Raw genomic sequence first — 24,526 nt, forward strand, 5'->3', positions numbered from 1 at the left:
GGTGTGGTACTGCAGGGCCAGTGCAAGCTTCCCTCAGAGACATGGAACACGTGTGCTACTGCAAGGCCAGTGCAAACTTCCATTCAAAGACATGGAACAGGTGTGGTACTGCAGGGCCAGTGCAAGCTTCCTATAAAACAGGTACAGCATCAGGTAGGAATACATGCTTCTCTCACACTCATAGACAGGGCTACTGGAAATATGCAGCTGTTGAGGGGAAAATGTTGCAGCTGGGTTGATTAAATTATGTGGTGAGAGAACCCAAATTGTGTGGCATAATGCAGCATATTTTGTAATGGTATTACTTCATTATTTTGTCATTTGGAAAACTCACTGTTTGGGCATTGGTTGCACCTCATTAGTGCGAATATAACACCCACATGTTTCAATAATGAACAGAAAGGTGACCAGTCCAGCTTTGTAAAGCCCTTCCACCGCTCTGCAGCATGTGTTGCTGCATTTTTAGTAACGTTTGAACCATTTGCGCCTGAAATATATATTTTTTAATCTGCATATTATGCAGCAGATTATGGATTATGTGGCAAATGCGGAAAATGCGGAAAATCTATAATGATGGAAAAATCGCCACGGCTGCACAATGACATAATTCCAGTGGTCGTGCTCATAGAACACATATCGATCTGTAGAGAAATGATGTAAACATCCCTCTCACACACTGAACATGGGTATTTCCTGCAGCAGCAATCCAAGCCTGTGTGTAAGCGCACACAATATATAGGGGCAGATTTACAAGCCCCTTGCGACACTTTTACGCCGCCGTTGCATCACTTTTGTGACGCAGCGGCGGCGTAAACAATGCGCCACGTTGCGACTTATTTACAACGTGACGCATCTAGGCAGATGGGTCACGTTGTAAAGCCCTGCGCCACATGAAACCTGCGTCAGGTTTCATGTAGGCGTTCTGTCGCAGGGTGGGTGTTCCCTCGCAGGAAAGCCCTGTAAAAATGACACAGTGAAATCTACAAGATTTCACTGAGTCAGTTTTACGACGCTGCTGTGTCAAATCCTTACGCCTGCCTGAAGCAGTCGTAAGGAGTGACGCACCACGTTGGGTATGGGTGGCCCCTGTGCATTGCAGGAGTTGCGTCGCAACTCCGGCAATGCGCCACCCATACGCAGCAAGATGTGTCACGCATCTTCCCTTCCTTGCACCATGGTGCGCCGCATTGTAAATGCGGCGCATCTGTGATGGCGGAAGGAGAGGATTGCATGACGCATCTGTTCTGGCACATCCCCGTTGTCTGCGAGACACGGTCATCCATATTATAATGTATGTGGGAAGCAGCCTTTCCTTGGCAGTGTTGCCACCACGGAAAGGCATGCGTTTTTCTCAGTTGGGGGCCCTTTGTGGGCCCCCAGGATGTTGGGGGTGGCGGGGGCACATGGGGAGTACCTATGGTACCCCTCTGAATTTACATGCACGGCGTGGAGGCACCGGGCGGTGCCTGCCACGTTGTACATGCAAATGAACAGTGTGCAGCTCCAACATTGTGGCAGGCGGTGCTGTGTGCACCGCCCGCCACAATGATGTGGATGGGGGATGCCACCGCGGCGGTGGCATCCTAATTGACGGTGCGGGACCACCGCACCACTGCCGGCCGGTCCCACCACCGCTAGGGTCCGCCCGCCATCCTAATTGGCCCCAAAGTGTTTATTGTCGATCCAAAAGTTGTTTTAAAGTTACCTGTGCATTTCTTTGCATACATTAAGACCAACAAAGCTCAAATAACTCACTTTCACAGTTCCAGCACTCAGTGTTAAGTACATCTATGTTGTTTTACTGACCGCCATCGTCTGTCCTCCTCAGTGATTGCTGAGACTGGTTTGTCTTCAGAAGCCATGCAGCAGCACGGTCATAAGTGACAGTCCATTTATAGATATTTCTATGTTGTTGTGTTAGAAGAAAATGACATCTTGAAGCCTTTCCTTTCACACCAGCAAGATTGTCACATAATTTAGTTTACAAAATCCTCTCACTCTGCAGTCAGAGAAAGAAAAGTAAACACCAATCTCCATGTTAAAAGAATAAGCAGCAATTTGTCAGAAGACTATCCTGACATTTGATCCCGGTCTTAGAAAGCACTGTGACAAGAGACAATAAAATGTTTAGGAAATATTTAATTCCAAGCCACCATCAGATCTCCAGAATGGGTATTTTGGGGGTGCTGTAGCACCCCCTGCTCCCCCACCTCCAGTACCTATGCCAGTAGGTGCCCTTTCAGGGCTCAAGGAATGGTTGCAGTTGTGCCCCTCTCACCTCTGGCCCTTGTGCATTGCACCGGTTGCACCACTGGTAACTATGGCCCCGCTTTCAGTACTTCTTCACCTGATGAGGGAAATGGGCGAGAGTGACCCCCGCAAAGGACTTCAGACTTCGTGCCCTGGCCCATAGGGAGCCAGTGTGCCCTCCCCTATGTGGCAGTCACCATACCAGCTGGAGCGTAGTCCTCACATACAGGGGAGGCCTGAGTAAAGGCATCTGTACTGATATTTTCACGAGGAGATGGGAGCACTATGTCCAGGACCCAGATCACAAAAATATTGCACACTTACACCGGTACATGTACTTCTACATGCCTATGTACATGTACATGTAATTGGAATTCACAACCAATCCTTGTCGAGCACTTGGAAAGCTGTAGAAGTCGCAGTTTTCAAGACGTAACACTGGGAATGTTGCATATTATCTGCAGGTGCAGACATAGGGGCCGATCAGGATCGCGGACGGACTTGCGTCCGTCCGCGACCCCAGAGCAGGAGGGAACCTCCGCATGGCATGCGGAGTTCCCTCCTGTGCAATTAGGATGTGACCGCCACCCTGGCGGTCACATCCTCTATTTTTAACATTGCGGCGGGTGCAGCTTCAAGCTGCACCCGCGGCATTGTTAAAAATGCACGCATTGCTTTTGCATGCAGAAAGAGGCAGGCACCGTGCGGTGCCTGCCGCTTTCTGCATGCAAATGCAGGGGGGTACCATAGGTACCCCCCATGTGCACCCCCCACCCCCCCTTCACCTAGGGGGCCCGCAACGGGCCCCCGCAGTGAAGTTCTGTATGCTTTTCCACGGCGGGAAACGCGCCGCGGAAAAGCATAATTCACTGCCCATCCTAATATGGTGGACGGTGTCTGAGAGACACCGTCACCATATTAGAGCTTTTCCGCCGCGGTTGTAAGCCAACCGCGGCGGAAAAGCTGCGGACGGAAACCAGGACCCACCAGCCATCCTAATGTGGCGGTGGGTCCTTGGTCAGTCCGCTGCGGTTTTTCCGCATCCTCGGGCCGGCGGTGGCTTCCGCCGGCCCCGAGGATGCGGAAAAACCGCTATCCTGATCGGCCCCATAATATCGAGTTTTTATTTTCGGAGTACAAAAATATTGATTTGGAAATGTTGAAGGGACAGAATATCGACATCAAGTATATCAGTGACCAGAATATCGAAATGAAGGTAAGAAATATCGTTTTTGTTAATATCGAAGTCAGTAATATTATTTGTAAAAATATTGTTCTCAATAATATCGATGTTTATATTAGTGTTATGTATTTTAGCATGTATTTTAAATGTATGTGTTCTATATTTTTGGTTAAGTATTGTATTTTTTTAATATATGTATTTCATTTTTAGAAGTGATTATTATTTTTTTTCAGCATATTTTGTTTTAGTTCCATAATTTTTTTTCAGTACATTTTGCATTTTAGTTCCATAGCAGGTTATGGGTTTATAGGGGAATATGGTGGGAAGTAATTTAATTAGAGTAAATTTAACAATAATTTTTAGAAGTTATCAATTATTTTTTTTTAAAGTTTGCGTTTTCATTCCGTAGCAGGTTGTGGGTTTATAGGGGAATAGGGTGGGAAGTAATTTATAACTAATTAATTAATATTATTATTTATTCATATATTTAATATTTTATATTGTTATTTGTGGTAATTAATTTATTATCAATCATTTATTAATTGGTTGTTGATTATTCTTAATTATTTTGTAAATATCTTAATCATGTTATTATTTTAGGAGCGGGTTGTGGGTTTATAGGCGAATAGGTTTGTTAAGCAATTTAATTATAATTAATTAATTAATATTTTTATTTACTTATATTTATATATTTAATATTTTATATTGTTAGTTGTGGAAATTAATTTATTATCAATTAGTCATTAATTGTTTGTTAATTATTCTTAATTATTTTGTAAATATCTTAATTGTGTCCTTTTTTTAGGAGTGGGTTGTGGGTTTATAGGGGAATAGAGTGGGAAGTAATTTAATTATCTTCAATGAATTAATAATTTCTTTTAATTATTAATTAAGTATTTATTATTTTATATTGTTAATTGAGGTAAATAATCTGTTATCAATTAGTTATTATTGTTTGTTAATTTTTATAAATTAATTGGTATATATGTAAATAGTGTTCTTTTTTTAGGAGTGTGTTGTGGGTTTATAGGGAAATAGGATGGGAAGTAATTTAACAATCATTAATGTTTTTCTATTTTTTTATTATTTAATATTTATGTTTTAAAAAATGTATATTGTAAATTTTGGTAAATAAGATTTTGATAATTATTTTTGAATTGGTTATGAATAATTAATAATTAATTATTAATTATATTGTTTGTGTGATTTTTTTAAGAGCAGGTTGTGTGTTGATAGGGGAGTAGGCTGGGAAGTAATTTAATTTCTATGGGGCATATTATCAAGGGGGTTTATCTCCGCTTTTTTGGCTTTAAAAGGCCAAGAAAGCGGAGATAAAATTATCTCCCTATTACCTAGCTGTCGCTAACACCAGTTAGCGACAGCTAGTAGGAGATAGCGACCATCTTGGGCCCCGCTTTGCATGTCAGAGATATTTATCACTAATGACATGCAAAGTGGGCGTGCCAAGATGTTAGCGACTGGAAACAGTCGCTAACATCGCTATCTCCTATAACCAACTTTTGGAGATATTTGCGCTAAGCGCGAATATCTCCAAAAGCTAACACCTGCCCCTGAGCAGTTCTTAGCCATGGTATCCAATGGTAGGTTGATAACATGGCTAAGAGCATTAGCTTAGTAATGCATGAATATCACTGACTTTTCAGCGATATTCATGCATTACGTCCGATTTTTATCGCTAAGGAGATAAACCTTGATAATAGCAAGGTTCCTAAGCGATAAAAATCGCCGCAGCTCGGCGATAAAAATATCGCCGCTAAACCAACATAGCGATAATTATCGCTAGTTGTTGGTAATATGCCCCTATATTTTATTATTATAAAATGTATTTTACATTTATTTATACAGTTAATTGTGTGAATTAAATTATTATTCAATGTTTTTAAATTGTTAATTTTAAATAATTAATTTATTATTAATTATTTAATGTTAATAGTGTTATGTTTTACAACATAGGTTGTGTCATTTATAGGGGAATATGGTGGGAGGTAAAAATAAAAAATATTTTTTGTTCATTATATTTAAGTATTTTACTGGAATGGGAGTCGTAAATGATTCCCCTCCGCTATCCAACACTTTCCCTACTGTCGCACTCACTGGAGTGGGAATAGTAATTTTTACCCGCCCGCTATCAACACTTTCCCTACTGTAGCACTCTCTGGAGTGGGAATAGTAATTTTAACCCCTTCTTTCCCTACTGTTGCACTCACTGGAGTGGGAATAGTCATTTGTACCCCTCTGCTATTCAATATTTTCTCTACTGTTTCAGTTAATGTAGTGTAAAATGTATTTTAAAAAGATAAAAAATATTTTAATATTTTAATTATATATATATATATTTTATTAGTGTATGTGTACATGTATGTATTTATACTTTTTAATATGTTTCTAACAATTTATAATTTAATAAAATTATTATTTATTAATATTATTAAGTAAATATATATATATTATATTTTTTATATATGTATGTTTATTTTTTTTTACATTATATGTAATACTTATAATTGTAAACATGTTCTAATAATGCTAACTATAGAGTCCATTACGATGGCGGGCACACACAGTACACGGGACCGACCGCCAGAGGTGCGGAGCTCCCGCCTTGGCAATTAGGATGCCACCACCATGGTGTCAGGGGCATCCAGCATGTATTGCATTGTGGCAGGCGGTGCTGTAAGCAGCACCCACCACAATGCAATATATGCATGTTGTGTATTGGCATGCACAACGTGACAGGCACCGTGTGGGGCCTGCCACCTTGTGTATGCCAATGTTGGGGGGTACCGTAGGTACCTCCTAAGTGCAGCCCCTGATCCCCTGGGGGCCCACAATGGGCTCCCGAGGCAAAATCTGCATGCCTTTCCATGGCGGAGTCTCCGCCATGGAAAGGCATTGAAAAAGCCACATGCTCATAGGGCCTTTTCTGTCCGCTTGGGAATACGACCAGCGGAAAAGCGGTGGACCATCTCTCGGTCTGCCGCGGTGCCCCATGCCATCCAAATATGGCGGGGGTGATACGGGGCCATGTGGCGGGCAGATCACCACTGCCGGGCCGGTGGTGACCACCGGTTGCCCGGCGGTGGGGATCCGCGCATCATGCTAATGAAACCCTAAGATTTTTTAATTATATGTATTATTTCCTTTATTTGACAATATTTTTTAAACATTAAAAAAAACGATATTTTTAGCAACAATATTTTAGACAGGAATATTTTTCCCCTGATATTTTTGTACTTACCATCATGTAGATAGGATTTCAATATTCTGGACATCGATATTTTTGCATCAATATTTTTGTGCCTCAATATTTTTTTAAGATGTCGATATTTTGTCAGTGATCCCTCCTTCATGAACTTTGAGGGTGTCCCAGAGAAGGCACCAGAGAAAGGGAGTTTTTTATTTATTTATTTATTTATTTTATGTAGCTTATAAAGCGCACAGCTACCCCCGGAGGGGTGTCCCGGCGCTGGAACCTGAGTCTTAGAGGGGAAAGAAGGAACGGACAGGGGAAGTGACATGATAAATCAGAGTCTAGAAAAGAGCCAGGTTTTGAGTCTGGCCCGGAAGACAGATTCAGAAGGGCAGAATCTGAGATCGATTGGCAGGGAGTTCCATAGTTTTGCAGCAATGACACTGAATCCTCTGCCACCCATTCTGGAAAGTCTAAAGCGGGGGGAGATCAGAAGGCATAGGTCATTGGATCTCAAAGATCTGATGGACCGGGATATTGAGACTCGTTTTTTTAGATAGTTTGGTCCGCGATCATTAATGGCTCGATGAGTCAGAGTGAGGATCTTAAACTGAATTCGGCTGGCCACAGGTAGCCAGTGCAGTTCCCTACGATATGCGGTGACTGATTGACGATAAGAAATATTACCAATCAGCCTCGCCGCCGCATTCTGGACAATCTGCAGCCGGTCAATCAGGTATTGGGGAGCTCCGGCATACAGGCTATTAGCATAGTCCAGGTGGGACGTGATGAGAGCGTGGGTAACTGTCCGGCGGGAATCCAAAGGGAGATAGGGGAGGATTTTCCTGATCATGCGTAGCTTCAGGAAGCAGGCCTAGGTCACTTTTTGAATCTGAGTCTTGCATGATAAAGAGTCATTGAAATGGAAGCCCAGGTTGCGGGCCGAATGGACGGGAGAGGGAGCGGGATCGAGTGCCGTGGGCCACCACCAGGAGGAGGGGATGGAGTTTTTCTGGTTAAAAAACAGCACCTCTGTTTTGTCAGCGTTGAGTCTTAGATGGTTTTCAGACATCCAATCACTGATGTTGTTAAGGCACCGGCGGAAGTTGGAGAACGCGGAGTCAGAGTGGCCTCTAAAGGAGAACACTAGCTGAGTATCATCAGCATAAGAGACCACCCTGACTCCGTAGGACTCCACCACGCCGGCCAGTGGGGCAAGATATATGTTAAAAAACAGAGGGCTGAGGGCCGAGCCCTGTGGCACGCCGCAAGATAAGGGTTTTTCCTCCGATCTGAAAGGCCGCAACAGCACCCTTTGACTTCTTCCAGAGAGGAAGGACTCGATCCAACTGATGGCAGTGCCGCCAATGCCCAAATGCCGTAGTCGGTCAAGGAGGATGGAGTGGGATACCGTATCGAATGCCGCGGACAGGTCGAGGAGGACCAGCATGGCCTCCTCGCCTCTGTCCACGCACTCTCGAATGGTCTCCGAGACCTCCAGCAGAGCCGTCTCAGTACTGTATCCCGCCCGAAATCCAGATTGCGAGTCGTGCAGTAGTAAGTTGTTCTCCAAGTACTCCGTGAGTTGCAACTGCACGGCTTTTTCCAGAACCTTAGCAGGTTTGGGGAGGAGGGATATAGGGCGGTAGTTGGAAAATACAGTGGGATCGGCGTCTGCCTTTTTTAGAATTGGGATCACCAAGGCTTCCTTCCAGGTGGTAGGGAAAAAGCCATGGTGAAGAGAGGCATTCCAGACGGAGAGGAACGGGTCGGCTAGCAGGGGGGCCAATTCACCCATAGTTTTGGCCGGAACGGGGTCAGAGGGTGCACCAGACTTGCAATGAATGAGTAGTCTGATAGCATCCTCCTGGGCAAGTTTATTGAACGCAAGAAGGGACGGAGAGTTAGGGGGATTGGTAGACGAAGGCCGAGGCATTGGCCCTTTAGGGAAGGAAACGCAGAGTTTATCGATCTTTTCGAGGAAAAAGTCCGAGAGTCCTTCACATAGTTTCTGGCTAGCTGAGACCTGACTGGTCCTGGCCGGAGGGGTGATAAAATCTTTAACGATGGAGAAGAGGGTTTTAGAAGAGTTTTTGGCCTTGGCAATTTGGAGCGAGAAGTGGTCTTTCATGGCTGTTTTTTTATGTTTGAGAAATTTTTTCAAGGCCGCCTTGTAGGCAAGCTTAGCTTCAAGATCGTAATTAAGCCTCCACTTCCGTTCGAGTGCTTTACAGCTGCTTTTTTCCTCGCGGAGGGAGGTGGAGAACCAGGGAGCGGAAGGACGGGATCTAGTGGAAGTGATGAGTTTCTGGGGGGCAATGAGGTCAATAGCGTTGATAAGGGCGGAGTTTAGCCTGGCGATATTAGAATCGATATCCGGGGATAGATGGTCCGTCTGGAAATGGAATATCGGGTCCAGGGAAGCACAAGTGACTTTGTGCCATTTCCTTCCCAGCTCTTTCCTGGGCACAGGAGGGATAGATTTACGGTCTAAGGCCAAAGAGAAGGGGATAAGGTAATGGTCAGACCATGTAAGAGGAAGGGAGGGGGAAACAGTAATAGTGGGGAAATTAGCGAAAATAAGGTCCAGGGTGTGACCCGCCACATGAGTAGGACCGGTGACAAGTTGAGTAAAATTAAGGCTATCCATGATTTCCAGTAAATTATTCGCTTTTGCGCAGAGGGAATTATCGACGTGAAGGTTAAAATCACCTAGAGCTAAAAAATATTGATGTTTCAAGGCTAGATCAGCTAACTGGTGGGTGAGAGCGGTAAGAGAAAGGGAAGCCGCCGTGGGGGGGTTGTAGATTAGAGAGCCAGCTAGAATAACAGCCGCGGAATCGGATACTGAGAAGTAGAGGGCTTCAATGATACCAATGTTGGTAAGTTTGGTAATGGTCAGCTGGAAATGAGATTTAAAGATGATTGCTAGTCCGCCTCCCGATTTTCCCCCTGCACGATTAACACATTTTATGTCATAGCCTGATGGAATGGCTAAATAGATGTCCGGGGAGGAGGAGTCAGTCATCCAAGACTCAGTGAGGAATAAAATGTCCCACTCCTCGGAGGAAATCAACAACCAGATGTCATTGGCATGACGGGGGAGAGACCGGCAGTTGACTAAGCCTGCTTTCAGCGTCCGATGATTAGAAGTTGAGAGCTGCGGCGTGGGATCAGGTAGCGAATGGGGAAGGAAGGGCGGGAGAGTGAAGTTGCATTGAGGGCAGTGAAATGGAGCTGATTCAAGATGGGTAGGGTTGCAGGTAGTGACAGCACAGAGGGAGGGATTTAGAGAGTGGAGCTGGGAGTTGGTCCAGCACATACGTGCGGAATCAGCAGCATGGACAGGGGGACAGGCGTAACTCGCTGAGGTTCACTCAATGGAATACTGCTGAGTTACATGAAAACTGCGAGCTTTTACGGAGTTCCAGGAGCGGGTGGGAATTGCCAATACGTGCTTATTTTTAGCACCGGGAGCTAGTTCCATGCTATAAAATCAGTGCGAAGGGCATCACATTGTGTGCTTCTTTGGTGCCGCTCGAGCTGATTTTCCACTCGAGTGGCAGCTTTCTCACTGCGAATGGTCGTGGTTGCCCGTGAATGCTCGCTTTGAGAAAATGTTGCCGGGTGCCCTCCTAGCACCCGAAAATGGAATATGGGGGCACCAATTCTCGCTTGCCAACTTACTGTTGGTGAGCCGTGCGCAAGAAATAACTCGGCTGGTGGAGTTTGGCAGGAACACCACTTTACAAGCAGAACACAGAGTGGCCAAAAGTCTGCAATTCGCCGGCGGAGATGAATTCATTGCCCACCCCTAGGTATAAGCTTCTGAGGAACTTCAGAAAGGAGTTTGTAAATATCAATTAACTCTCGTGTATGAGCGTTCACAAACTCTCAGGGCAAACTGCACCTTAATCCACCTCCTCCCCACCCTGTTCTTTGGGGTTTATTTGTAATGTACGCAGTTGTAACACACAGTTATGCAGTGGTAAAGCCATTATGCTGCCAAGTATCCCCTTTGCAGATATGGGACAAACTGAAGCTGAACCCTGTTTGATAGGGATTATTATAGTTGACCGACGTCAATGACTTTGCGGATCGAGGACATGGTTCGCTTTACTTCATCCTCCACTGGAGCAAGAGGCTTCTTGAACATGCAGCAGGTCATGACAAGAATTAGCTGTTGTTCCAATCCTATGATGCCCAACATGGAGACATGTTATAGTATATAAAATAGCACCTCTTCTTTATTCTTTTACATGCCTTTGCGAATTAACCCCAAAAAATCTACAAAAGGAATAAAAAGTGAATATTCATGAATACTCATAAACCATTATTACAAATAGAAAGGACTGCGCTCTTTTTGAACTCTTAGCAACAAGGAGTTGAATAATGAAGGCCTGTGAGATTATGTACAAGAATACTCCTGTAGTCAGGGCTTGAAATTGGGGGAGAGGGGGGGGGGGGTGCTCACACCGCGCAGTAATTAAACTTCCCCTTAACTTTTCAGCTAAAAACACTGATTGGTTCATCCACAATGGCTGTAAAAAGCGAAAAGGTAGAACATGTCAGCGATGCAGTTCCTGTTTACATTTCACATGTTTTTATGGCATCTTGTATTACCTATGAGCAGTTGCATTGTTAATGGGGTGAATACAATGTATACCATGATATATGAAGTATGCACAAAGGCAACACCAATAAAAGGGATGTCAACATATGCATAATCTATGCCTGCATAACAGTGTCGGTACCAGAAGAAAAAAATCAAAGTACGCCATGATCTAGGCATGCATAACAATGTTTCATTTTAAGAAATTTTTATTTTGTTTTAATAACATACACGATAATGATAACAAGTCATATATATCAGTCAAATAAAGTAATAAAGATGAAATAGAATGACTATGAATATTAAATCAATTAGGAGTAAGAGGGGGAGGGGAGAAAGGAAGTTAGAAAAGAAAGATAGAAGTAGGAGAAGGGAAAGGGAGAAAGAAAGAGAGGAAGAGAAGAGGGTATACTAATTAGACGGAATGCTATGACAACTGTACGCACAATATTGAGGATGTTTGTAAAATTATATCAATGACCGACACATTATTTGTAGACGTTCTAGTGAACGCGTATCAATGCTGTTAGATTCACCCAGTGGCGCAAACAAAGGCCCCCCAGCTCCTGCCTTGTGGGGGTCCCCCTCAACAATGTATCCTTCCCTATGAGCTCCAGAGGGAGTCTGGAGGGGGGCCCGTTTGTGCACTTTGCAGTGGGCCCCATGCATCGTTACACTTCTGGATTCACCCAAGGCGATCTCCCCATCAACCCTGAGTCAGAGATACGTGGTCAGACAGGCCCTGCGACCCCAACCCATGCCTATCGAGTGGGAGGTCACAGGTGGAGTCACGCTTAGTCCAAAGACAAATGCTCACCCTGGGAAAACCCTGATCGATCCCACAGATAGACGATTGCACCCCACATGGGTCGGAGGAGATTGGCCACAATAAAACATATTTCGCCAGAGGTGAGCATTCCCCAACATATCACAAAGTGAGATGCCACATTTAGGAAGGTACACTCAGCCAGTCAGGACACAACATGCACACCACACGTAGTGATCACGCGCTCTCCACACCAGACATCTGGACACATACACACTGGCAGACTTTAGCTCTCCCTGAGGTCGAGAGGCACCTGTGTCCCATTATCGGGGGACTGTACTTGTAATTGATGACTAAGATGCTTTTCCAAGAATGCAGAATTGGGTTATTATACGTTACAAAATGTATAGATTGCCAGCCGCTGTATTTAATTAAACCAGCTTGTTCCTGGTTTGCAAAACGCCTTTTGTCTTTTCACTTCTTTAAGGTAAATTCATATCCCAGCAACAACATTTTACAGAGGTATTTATTTCATTTATTTTACGACTCGGATAGCGGTGCATAAAGGGGCACAATTGAGAGCTCTGGAGTTGAGGCTGAAGGACTGTACATTTCCTATAGTGCCTGCTAGGGAGTCATAAGGGTGTTGAGATCGCATGCTCATCCAAACATTGGCCTCTCTTGTGACTGCATGGAGCGATGGAATATAGGTGCCAAATGTAATTACGATTTTATGCAAAAATCTGTCAAGAAGCGATAGACAGAGGTTGGAATGTTGACAGCGCAAAAGGAGCAGAAATGCTTTACAGGTGTGAGGGGTGAGAGGGAGGGGTGACGGACGTAAATTCAGAAGGAAAGAGTGGCAGGACACCAATGTGTGGGAAGATGAGGATGCTTGAGATATGCAGATGCAGGATTTCAGAAAGATGTGCAAAGAAAAAGGGCGTTAAGCGTCTACCAGACAGAGAGATTTAGGAGAAAAGCTGTGTGAAGGTGACTGAGAACTGACTGAACTCAGAATGATAAAATACATCTTTTAGTGAAGTTGGTTTCAACAATCTGTGTTTGCAAATACCACTTTTAGAAAGTAGGTATTTTCTTGCCTAACCTTTCAAGCTGCCTCTGCTAGGTTGTGTATTCCTTTGTCTGGTTCTGTTAGTGACAGGGCTGGGGGATTCCAAGAGCCAGGATGAGTCACCCAGAGATGAATAGAGAGATCTGCATCTAGATGGGAGGGAGGGGTTGCACCTGAACCTTGAATAGGGCTCTGCCTGCCTTCCACAATGCTGGCTCCACCCCCTGGGGAGCGGCTGATGTCTCTGCCCTGCACACTGTAAGAAGAGAAGGAGTCCTGTCAACAAAGTGCTCCAGGACTGTTCTTGCCTTCCACAATGCTGGCTCCACCTCCTGTGGGCCGTCTGATGTGCCTGCCCTGCAATGTGAAAGGAAAGGAGAAGTCTGGTAAACAGAGTGCTTCTGAACTGGTTTTGACTGGGCAAAGGTCCCTCTCCCCTCGGAGTACAAAGGATTTTGGGGTATAAATGTTGGGACCCTGATACCATGAAATTAGATCACTTTTGGACAAACAAGAAGAAACCTTTACTGAGGAGAGGAACCTGAAGAAACTGAGGAGAGACTATTCCCAAGCTGAAGTGCTGCTTGGGGGATTGGCCTGCAGTGGTTGCCTTACTGCCAAACGAAGGAGAAAGGAACTTTGTGTACTTTGCTTTCAACTTGTGAAGGATCTCCAAGGGCTTGGAAAAGAGCTTGCCTCCTGCTGAAGTCTCAGGGACAACAGACTTCAACCCCCATCTCCCCAGAGTTCTTGTGGAAGTGCCTGCTGCTGTTTTGGGCCTGCTGAGGAACTGAGTGTCGCAAGGAGCTGAACTCAACGAGAACGAAGCGTGTCGCAGTCGCTGTGCCTGCCGTCGCAACTTCGAAGGAGGGTGGCGCCCTGGAACTGTCGCACTGCACCGCATCAAGACAACCGTGCCGCAACGAAGAGGAAGCGTGTCGCGTCGCTGCTGCTTTCGCTGCAACTCTGAAGGAGGGTGTCGCCGCTGTAGCTGTCGCATTGCACTGCATCAAGAGAAGAGTCCCGCAACGAGGTCGGAGCATGTCGCCGTCGCTGTGCCTGCCGTCGCAACTCCGAAGGAGGGTGTTGCCGCTGGAACTGTCGCACTGCACCGCATCGAAGAAGAGCACCTCGCATCCCCGAGAAGCGCGCCGCTGTTGGAGCTGCTGCCGTCGCATCGTAGATGTCGTGGCTGTAGTTGTCATGTTGTGCGGAAGCTACACGCATCGTGGGAGAAGAGTGTCACCGCTGGAGCTGCTGCCGTCGCATCGCGGAACAAGGGTGTCGCCGCTGTAGTCCACGCATCAAACCGAGAACTTCTTGCATCTCCGAGAAGCGTGCCGCATCTGGAAGATCTTCACGTCTTTATTTCTTTGTACCTGAACTTTGCCGCATTTCCCTCGCTGCGACATTGCTTGTCGTGGAAGCGCAACACATCGTAAGGTACATTGACGCAAAGTGTCACATCTTGAGAACTGAACTGAACTAGGCTAAATCTACCATCTTGAAGTAACAGTATTGTGTATTTTTGTTGTTTATGGTCTTGTGGTAACTCTATATAAAGTATACTTATTTTTTATATAAAAACCTTGTGTGGTGTCCATCTGGAGTGTTGTCACTGGGTTACTGTATGTGGTCACAAATGCTTTACACACTGCCTCTGAGATAAGCCTGTCTGCTCGTGCCAAGCTACCAAGGGGGTGAGCAGGGGTTATTTTAGGAGTATACCCCCTTACTCTGACGAGAGGCAAGGATCCCTATTTGTCACAAGTACCTACCTGTGCCAACTAGAGACCCCCAAATCTAACACTTCCCCACTTTCCTCTTACCTTCCTCCTTTTTTTCCATGATCATTTTTTGTTTTTTTCTCCTTCTTTCCTTGCTGCCCTTTTCTGACTCTTGTGTTTGTTCTTCCCTTCATACATAGATGTACACATGTGCGCACACACACACACACACACTCACTCACACACACACACACACACACTCTTGTACAAGGACTGTACTTATGCAGACACCTCATTTCCATACCACAGAAGTGCACACAGTTCTCACATACCACACACGCTACATTCATCCATTTTATACACGCACATGCACCAATAATCCCACACAGACACCACACTCATACACTGTAAAAACACATACACTCCACACAACTGCACACCATACTCACATACTACACATGCTGCATTCATCAATCATATACACACACATGCTCACACCATACTCCTACAAAATCTCTACACTCATACATTGCAAAGACACAAATTCACCATCACACCGCACAAGTGCACACTAACCTCACTAATCATACACGCTACATTCATCTATCATACAAACACACACACAATCACACACTGTACACAGACACCACACTCATACACCACAGATGCATCACACTCATCAGACGTGCACACTATACTCAGATACCACACATGGTACATCATCCATCATTTAGAAACACACATGTACACACACCGTACTTGTACACAGACCCTGAACTCATACATCACAGACACGCACACATATGTGCGTCACACTCCTGTACCACAGACGCACACACCATACTCAGATACCACACATGCTACATTCATCCATCATATGCAAAGACACATGCACACACACCATACTTGCACACTGACTGCAGAAACACAAAACCACATACACTCCACAGAAGTGCACACCATACTCACATACCACACACATTCCATTCATCCATCATTAAACACACGTATACACACACAGTATAACCATACACAAACACCACATTCGTACACCACAGACATACCAACGCACATGCACACCACACTATTATACCACAGACACATGTACCATACTCCCATATCACACACACTATTGATCCATCATATACAGACACATATATGCACACACACTATACACATACACAAACACCACACTCACACCACAGGCACACAAAAACTCACATACATAACACACTAGTATACCACAGAAGCACGTCATACTCACATACCACACACACAACATTCAGCCATCATTATAACACATGTGCACACACTTTAATCATACACAAACACCACACTTACACCACAAATATACAGGCACACCAACGCACATGCACACCACACTATTATACCACAGACGCATGTACCATACTCACATATCACACACACTATTAATCCATCATATACAGACACATATATGCACACACACTATACTCATACACAAACACCACACTCACACCACAGACACACAAAAACTCACATGCATAACACACTAGTATACCACAGAAGCACGTCATACTCACATACCACACACACAACATTCAGCCATCATTAAAACACATGTGCACACACTTTAATCATACACAAACACCACACTTACACCACAAATATGCAGGCACACCAACGCACATGCACACCACACTAGTATATATCACAGATGCACATATCACGCACACACTATGCTAATCCATCAAACACACACACATGTACATACACTATACTCATACACAAAGACCACCCTCTTACACCACAGACACACACGAGGTCACACGCATACCACACTAGTATACCAAAGAAGCACGTCATACTCACATACCACACATTCAAGCCACAGTACCCCTCTGCACACCACACACGTGTGTCCCTGTATCTGTTTTCCGCTCACACACCGTCGCTATCAGCCACCCCCCCCCCCCCTCTTTGCGCCCCCCCCCATGGGCCCCCACCAGTTCTTCATTCTCCCTCGTTCCTTGCTCATTCATGCTTGCCTCTCTCTTCAGGACAAAATAATTATAATGAATTATTTATTGCACAACACATCTCTCTTGCCGTGATAAGGACCAATTTGCCTGAAATTGAATTTTTTAAAGCGCCAGCTCGCCATAGGGAAGGTGTCAGCTCGCGGCGCTTGCAGCCGTGTCACCCCGGAACCCAAATGTCACACTGCCTCAGAGGGGGGAGCGCGGGGGCCCCCGGCTTCAAAAAACAGGGACATGCAGGGAGGGGAAAGCAAAACAAAACCCACTAATGAGACATGACAGGAGCAGCCCTGGACGGCTTTATTAAAGGGGGGGAAGTGGGGGGGCAGGATGGAGAGGAGAGGGAGCGAGAAGAGATCAGTTATGGGGCAGAGGGAGGGAAGGGAGAGGAACTGAGCAGAAGAGGCGAGAGATAGAGGAAGGAGAGAGGGCGAGGGAAGGGATAGGAGCTGAGCAAAAGAGGTGAGCGATAGAGGAAAGAGGGGGGAAGAGAGAAAGGAGAGGAACTGAGCAGAGGAGGTGAGCGATAGAGGAAAGAGAGGGGAAGAGAGAAAGGAGAGGAACTGAGCAGAGGAGGTGAGCGATAGAGGAAAGAGAGGGGAAGAGAGAAGGGAGAGGAACTGAGCAGCAGAGGTGAGCGATAGAGGAAAGAGAGGGGAAGAGAGAAAGGAGAGGAACTGAGCAGAGGAGGTGAGCGAGAGAGGAAAGAGAGAGGGGAAGAGAGAAGGGATAGGAGCTGAGCAGCAGAGGAGGTGAGCGATAGAGGAAAGAGTGGGGCAAAGAGAGAAGGGAGAGGGATTGAGCAGAAGAGGTGACCGATAGAGGAAAGAGAGAGGGGAAGAGAGAAGGGAGAGGAACTGAGCAGAAGGGGAAAAAGAGAGGGGGAGAGAGAAGGGAGAGAAACTGAGCAGCAGAGGTCAGCGATAGAGGAAAGAGAGGTGAAGAGAGAAAGGAGAGGAACTGAGCAGAAGAGGTGAGCGATAGAGGAAAGAGAGGGGAAGAGAGAAGGGTAGAGGAACTGAGCAGAGGAGGTGAGCGAGAGAGGAAAGGGAGGGGAAGAGAGAAGGGAGAGGAACTGAGCAAAGGAGGTGAGCGATAGAGTAAAGAGAGGGGAAGAGAGAATGGAGAGAAACTGAGCAGAAGAGGTGAGCGAGAGAGGAAAGAGAGGGGAAGAGAGAAGGGAGAGGAACTGAGCAAGAGAGGTGAGCGATAGAGGAAAGAAAGAGGGCGAGGGAAGGGATAGGAGCTGAGCAAAAGAGGAAAGAGAGAGGGGGAGAGAGAAGGGAGAGGAACTGAGCAGAGGAGGTGAGCGATAGAGGAAAGAGAGGGGAAGAGAGAAGGGTGAGAAACTGAGCAGAAGAGGAGGTGAGCGATAGAGGAAAGAGAGGGGAAGAGAGAACGGAGAGGAACTGAGCAGAAGAGGTGAGCGAGAGAGGAAAGAGAGAGGAAGAGGGAAGGGAGAGAAACTGAGCAGAGGAGGTGAGCGATAGAGGAAAGAGAGGGGAAGAGAGAACGGAGAGGAACTGAGCAGTAGAGGTGAGCGATAGAGGAAAGAGAGGGGAAGAGAGAAGGGAAAGGAACTGAGCAGAGGAGGTGAGCGATAGAGGAAAGAGAGGGGCGAAGAGAGAAGGGAGAGGAACTGAGCAGAAGAGGTGAGTGATAGAGGAAAAAGAGGGGAAGAGAGAAGGGAGAGGAACTGAGCAGAGGAGGTGAGCCATAGAGGAAAGAGAGGGGAAGAGAGAAGGGAGAGGAACTGAGCAGCAGAGGTGAGCCATAGAGGAAAGAGAGGGGAAGAGAGAAGGGAGAGAAACTGAGCAGGAGAGGTGAGCGAGAGAGGAAAGAGAGGGGAAGAGAGAAGGGAGAGGAACTGAGCAGAGGAGGTGAGCGATAGAGGAAAGAGAGGGGGGAAGAGAGAAGGGAGAGGAACTGAGCAGAGGAGGTGAGCCATAGAGGAAAGAGAGGGGAAGAGAGAAGGGAGAGGAACTGAGCAGCAGAGGTGAGCCATAGAGGAAAGAGAGGGGAAGAGAGAAGGGAGAGAAACTGAGGAGGAGAGGTGAGCAAGAGAGGAAAGAGAGGGGAAGAGAGAAGGGAGAGGAACTGAGCAGAGGAGGTGAGCGAGAGAGGAAAGAGAGGGGCGAAGAGAGAAGGGAGAGGAACTGAGCAGAAGAGGTGAGTGATAGAGGAAAGAGAGGGGAAGAGAGAAGGGAGAGGAACTGAGCAGCAGAGGTGAGCCATAGAGGAAAGAGAGGGGAAGAGAGAAGGGAGAGAAACTGAGCAGAGGAGGTGAGCGATAGAAAAAAGAGAGAGGGGAAGAGAGAAGGGAGAGGAACTGAGCAGAGGAGGTGAGCGAAAGAGGAAAGAGAGGAGGGAAGAGAGAATGGAGAGGAACTGAGCAGAGGAGGGGAGCCATAGAGGAAAGAGAGGGGAAGAGAGAAGGGAGAGGAACTGAGCAGAAGAGGTGAGCCATAGAGGAAAGAGAGGAGAAGAGAGAAGGGAGAGAAACTGAGCAGAAGAGGTGAGCGAGAGAGGAAAGAGAGGGGAAGAGAGAAGGGAGAGGAACTGAGCAGAAGAGGTGAGCCATAGAGGAAAGAGAGGGGAAGAGAGAAGGGAGAGAAACTGAGCAGAGGAGGTGAGCGAGAGAGGAAAGAGAGAGGGGAAGAGAGAAGGGATAGGAGCTGAACAGCAGAGGAGGTGAGCGATAGAGGAAAGAGTGGGGCAAAGAGAGAAGGGAGAGGGATTGAGCAGAAGAGGTGACCGATAGAGGAAAGAGAGAGGGGAAGAGAGAAGGGAGAGGAACTGAGCAGGAGAGGTGAGCGAGAGAGGAAAGAAAGAGGGCGAGGGAAGAGATAGGAGCTGAGCAAAAGAGGTGAGCAATAGAGGAAAGAAAGAGGGGGAGAGAGAAGGGAGAGGAACTGAGCAGAGGAGGTGAGCGATAGAGTAAAGAGAGGGGAAGAGAGAAGGGAGAGGAACTGAGCAGAAGAGGAAAGAGAGAGGGGGAGAGAGAAGGGAGAGAAACTGAGCAGCAGAGGTCAGCGATAGAGGAAAGAGAGGGGAAGAGAGAAAGGAGAGGAACTGAGCAGAAGAGGTGAGCGATAGAGGAAAGAGAGAGGAAGAGAGAAGGGTAGAGGAACTGAGCAGAGGAGGTGAGCGAGAGAGGAAAGGGAGGGGAAGAGAGAAGGGAGAGGAACTGAGCAAAAGAGGTGAGCGATAGAGGAAAGAGAGGGGAAGAGAGAATGGAGAGAAACTGAGCAGAAGAGGTGAGCGAGAGAGGAAAGAGAGGGGAAGAGAGAAGGGAGAGGAACTGAGCAAAAGAGGTGAGCGATAGAGGAAAGAAAGAGGGCGAGGGAAGGGATAGGAGCTGAGCAAAAGAGGAAAGAGAGAGGGGGAGAGAGAAGGGAGAGGAACTGAGCAGAGGAGGTGAGCGATAGAGGAAAGAGAGGGGAAGAGAGAAGGGTGAGAAACTGAGCAGAAGAGGAGGTGAGCGAGAGAGGAAAGAGAGGGGAAGAGAGAACGGAGAGGAACTGAGCAGAAGTGGTGAGCGAGAGAGGAAAGAGAGAGGAAGAGGGAAGGGAGAGAAACTGAGCAGAGGAGGTGAGCGATAGAGGAAAGAGAGGGGAAGAGAGAACGGAGAGGAACTGAGCAGTAGAGGTGAGCGATAGAGGAAAGAGAGGGGAAGAGAGAAAGGAGAGGAACTGAGCAGAGGAGGTGAGCGAGAGAGGAAAGAGAGAGGGCGAGGGAAGGGAGAGGAACTGAGCAGCAGAGGTGAGCGATAGAGGAAAGAGAGGGGAAGAGAGAAGGGAGAGAAACTGAGCAGAAGAGTTGAGCAATAAAGGAAAGAGAGGGGTGAAGAGAGAAGGGAGAGAAACTGAGCAGACGAGGTGAGCGAGAGAGGAAAGAGAGGGGAAGAGAGAAGGGAGAGGATCTGAAAAGAGGAGTTGAGCGATAGAGGAAAGAGAGGGGAAGAGAGAACAGAGAGGAACTGAGCAGTAGAGGTGAACGATAAAGGAAAGAGAGGGGAAGAGAGAAGGGAGAGGAACTGAGCAGAAGAGGTGAGCGAGAGAGGAAAGAGAGGGGAAGATAGAAGGGAGAGAAACTGAGCAGAAGAGGTGAGTGAGAGAGGAAAGAGGCGAAGAGAGAATGGAGAGATAAACTGAGCAGGAGAGGTGAGCGAGAGAGGAAAGAGAGGGGAAGAGAGAAGGTAGAGGACCTGACCTGAAGAGGTGAGCGAGAGAAGAGAGAGAAGGGAAGAGAGAAGAGAAAGAAACTGAGCAGAAGAGGTGAGCGAGAGAGGAAAGAGAGGGGAAGAGAGAAGGGAGAGGAACTGAGCAGAGGAGGTGAGCGATAGAGGAAAGAGAGGGGGGAAGAGAAAAGGGAGAGGAACTGAGCAGAGGAGGTGAGCCATAGAGGAAAGAGAGGGGAAGAGAGAAGGGAGAGGAACTGAGCAGCAGAGGTGAGCCATAGAGGAAAGAGAGGGGAAGAGAGAAGGGAGAGAAACTGAGCAGGAGAGGTAAGCGAGAGAGGAAATAGAGGGGAAGAGAGAAGGGAGAGGAACTGAGCAGAGGAGGTGAGCGATAGAGGAAAGAGAGGGGCGAAGAGAGAAGGGAGAGGAACTGAGCAGAAGAGGTGAGTGATAGAGGAAAGAGAGGGGAAGAGAGAAGGGAGAGGAACTGAGCAGAGGAGGTGAGCGATAGAAGAAAGAGAGAGGGGAAGAGAGAAGGGAGAGGAACTGAGCAGAGGAGGTGAGCGAAAGAGGAAAGAGAGGGGGGAAGAGAGAATGGAGAGGAACTGAGCAGAGGAGGGGAGCCATAGAGGAAAGAGAGGGGAAGAGAGAAGGGAGAGGAACTGAGCAGAAGAGGTGAGCCATAGAGGAAAGAGAGGGGAAGAGAGAAGGGAGAGAAACTGAGCAGAAGAGGTGAGCAAGAGAGGAAAGAGAGGGGAAGAGAGAAGGGAGAGGAACTGAGCAGAAGAGGTGAGCCATAGAGGAAAGAGAGGGGAAGAGAGAAGGGAGAGAAACTGAGCAGAGGAGGTGAGCGAGAGAGGAAAGAGAGAGGGGAAGAGAGAAGGGATAGGAGCTGAGCAGCAGAGGAGGTGAGCGATAGAGGAAAGAGTGGGGCAAAGAGAGAAGGGAGAGGGATTGAGCAGAAGAGGTGACCGATAGAGGAAAGAGAGAGGGGAAGAGAGAAGGGAGAGGAACTGAGCAGGAGAGGTGAGCGAGAGAGGAAAGAAAGAGGGCGAGGGAAGAGATAGGAGCTGAGCAAAAGAGGTGAGCAATAGAGGAAAGAAAGAGGGGAGAGAGAAGGGAGAGGAACTGAGCAGAGGAGGTGAGCGATAGAGGAAAGAGAGGGGAAGAGAGAAGGGAGAGGAACTGAGCAGAAGAAGAAAGAGAGAGGGGGAGAGAGAAGGGAGAGAAACTGAGCAGCAGAGGTCAGCGATAGAGGAAAGAGAGGGGAAGAGAGAAAGGAGAGGAACTGAGCAGAAGAGGTGAGCGATAGAGGAAAGAGAGGGGAAGAGAGAAGGGTAGAGGAACTGAGCAGAGGAGGTGAGCGAGAGAGGAAAGGGAGGGGAAGAGAGAAGGGAGAGGAACTGAGCAAAAGAGGTGAGCGATAGAGGAAAGAGAGGGGAAGAGAGAATGGAGAGAAACTGAGCAGAAGAGGTGAGCGAGAGAGGAAAGAGAGGGGAAGAGAGAAGTGGGAGGAACTGAGCAAAAGAGGTGAGCGATAGAGGAAAGAAAGAGGGCGAGGGAAGGGATAGGAGCTGAGCAAAAGAGGAAAGAGAGAGGGGGAGAGAGAAGGGAGAGGAACTGAGCAGAGGAGGTGAGCGATAGAGGAAAGGGAGGGGAAGAGAGAAGGGTGAGAAACTGAGCAGAAGAGGAGGTGAGCGAGAGAGGAAAGAGAGGGGAAGAGAGAACGGAGAGGAACTGAGCAGAAGAGGTGAGCGAGAGAGGAAAGAGAGAGGAAGAGGGAAGGGAGAGAAACTGAGCAGAGGAGGTGAGCGATAGAGGAAAGAGAGGGGAAGAGAGAACGGAGAGGAACTGAGCAGTAGAGGTGAGCGATAGAGGAAAGAGAGGGGAAGAGAGAAAGGAGAGGAACTGAGCAGAGGAGGTGAGCGAGAGAGGAAAGAGAGAGGGCGAGGGAAGGGAGAGGAACTGAGCAGCAGAGGTGAGCGATAGAGGAAAGAGAGGGGAAGAGAGAAGGGAGAGAAACTGAGCAGAAGAGTTGAGCAATAAAGGAAAGAGAGGGGTGAAGAGAGAAGGGAGAGAAACTGAGCAGACGAGGTGAGCGAGAGAGGAAAGAGAGGGGAAGAGAGAAGGGAGAGGATCTGAAAAGAGGAGTTGAGCGATAGAGGAAAGAGAGGGGAAGAGAGAACAGAGAGGAACTGAGCAGTAGAGGTGAACGATAAAGGAAAGAGAGGGGAAGAGAGAAGGGAGAGGAACTGAGCAGAAGAGGTGAGCGAGAGAGGAAAGAGAGGGGAAGATAGAAGGGAGAGAAACTGAGCAGAAGAGGTGAGCGAGAGAGGAAAGAGGCGAAGAGAGAATGGAGAGATAAACTGAGCAGGAGAGGTGAGCGAGAGAGGAAAGAGAGGGGAAGAGAGAAGGTAGAGGACCTGACCTGAAGAGGTGAGCGAGAGAAGAGAGAGAAGGGAAGAGAGAAGAGAAAGAAACTGAGCAGAAGAGGTGAGCGAGAGAGGAAAGAGAGGGGAAGAGAGAAGGGAGAGGAACTGAGCAGAGGAGGTGAGCGATAGAGGAAAGAGAGGGGGGAAGAGAAAAGGGAGAGGAACTGAGCAGAGGAGGTGAGCCATAGAGGAAAGAGAGGGGAAGAGAGAAGGGAGAGGAACTGAGCAGCAGAGGTGAGCCATAGAGGAAAGAGAGGGGAAGAGAGAAGGGAGAGAAACTGAGCAGGAGAGGTAAGCGAGAGAGGAAATAGAGGGGAAGAGAGAAGGGAGAGGAACTGAGCAGAGGAGGTGAGCGATAGAGGAAAGAGAGGGGCGAAGAGAGAAGGGAGAGGAACTGAGCAGAAGAGGTGAGTGATAGAGGAAAGAGAGGGGAAGAGAGAAGGGAGAGGAACTGAGCAGAGGAGGTGAGCGATAGAAGAAAGAGAGAGGGGAAGAGAGAAGGGAGAGGAACTGAGCAGAGGAGGTGAGCGAAAGAGGAAAGAGAGGGGGGAAGAGAGAATGGAGAGGAACTGAGCAGAGGAGGGGAGCCATAGAGGAAAGAGAGGGGAAGAGAGAAGGGAGAGGAACTGAGCAGAAGAGGTGAGCCATAGAGGAAAGAGAGGGGCGAAGAGAGAAGGGAGAGGAACTGAGCAGAAGAGGTGAGTGATAGAGGAAAGAGAGGGGAAGAGAGAAGGGAGAGGAACTGAGCAGAGGAGGTGAGCGATAGAAGAAAGAGAGAGGGGAAGAGAGAAGGGAGAGAAACTGAGCAGAAGAGGTGAGCAAGAGAGGAAAGAGAGGGGAAGAGAGAAGGGAGAGGAACTGAGCAGAAGAGGTGAGCCATAGAGGAAAGAGAGGGGAAGAGAGAAGGGAGAGAAACTGAGCAGAGGAGGTGAGCGAGAGAGGAAAGAGAGAGGGGAAGAGAGAAGGGATAGGAGCTGAGCAGCAGAGGAGGTGAGCGATAGAGGAAAGAGTGGGGCAAAGAGAGAAGGGAGAGGGATTGAGCAGAAGAGGTGACCGATAGAGGAAAGAGAGA

This window comes from Lissotriton vulgaris, chromosome 4_1, assembly GCF_964263255.1.
Source record: "Lissotriton vulgaris chromosome 4_1, aLisVul1.2, whole genome shotgun sequence".
Taxonomy (NCBI): Eukaryota; Metazoa; Chordata; class Amphibia; order Caudata; family Salamandridae; genus Lissotriton; species Lissotriton vulgaris.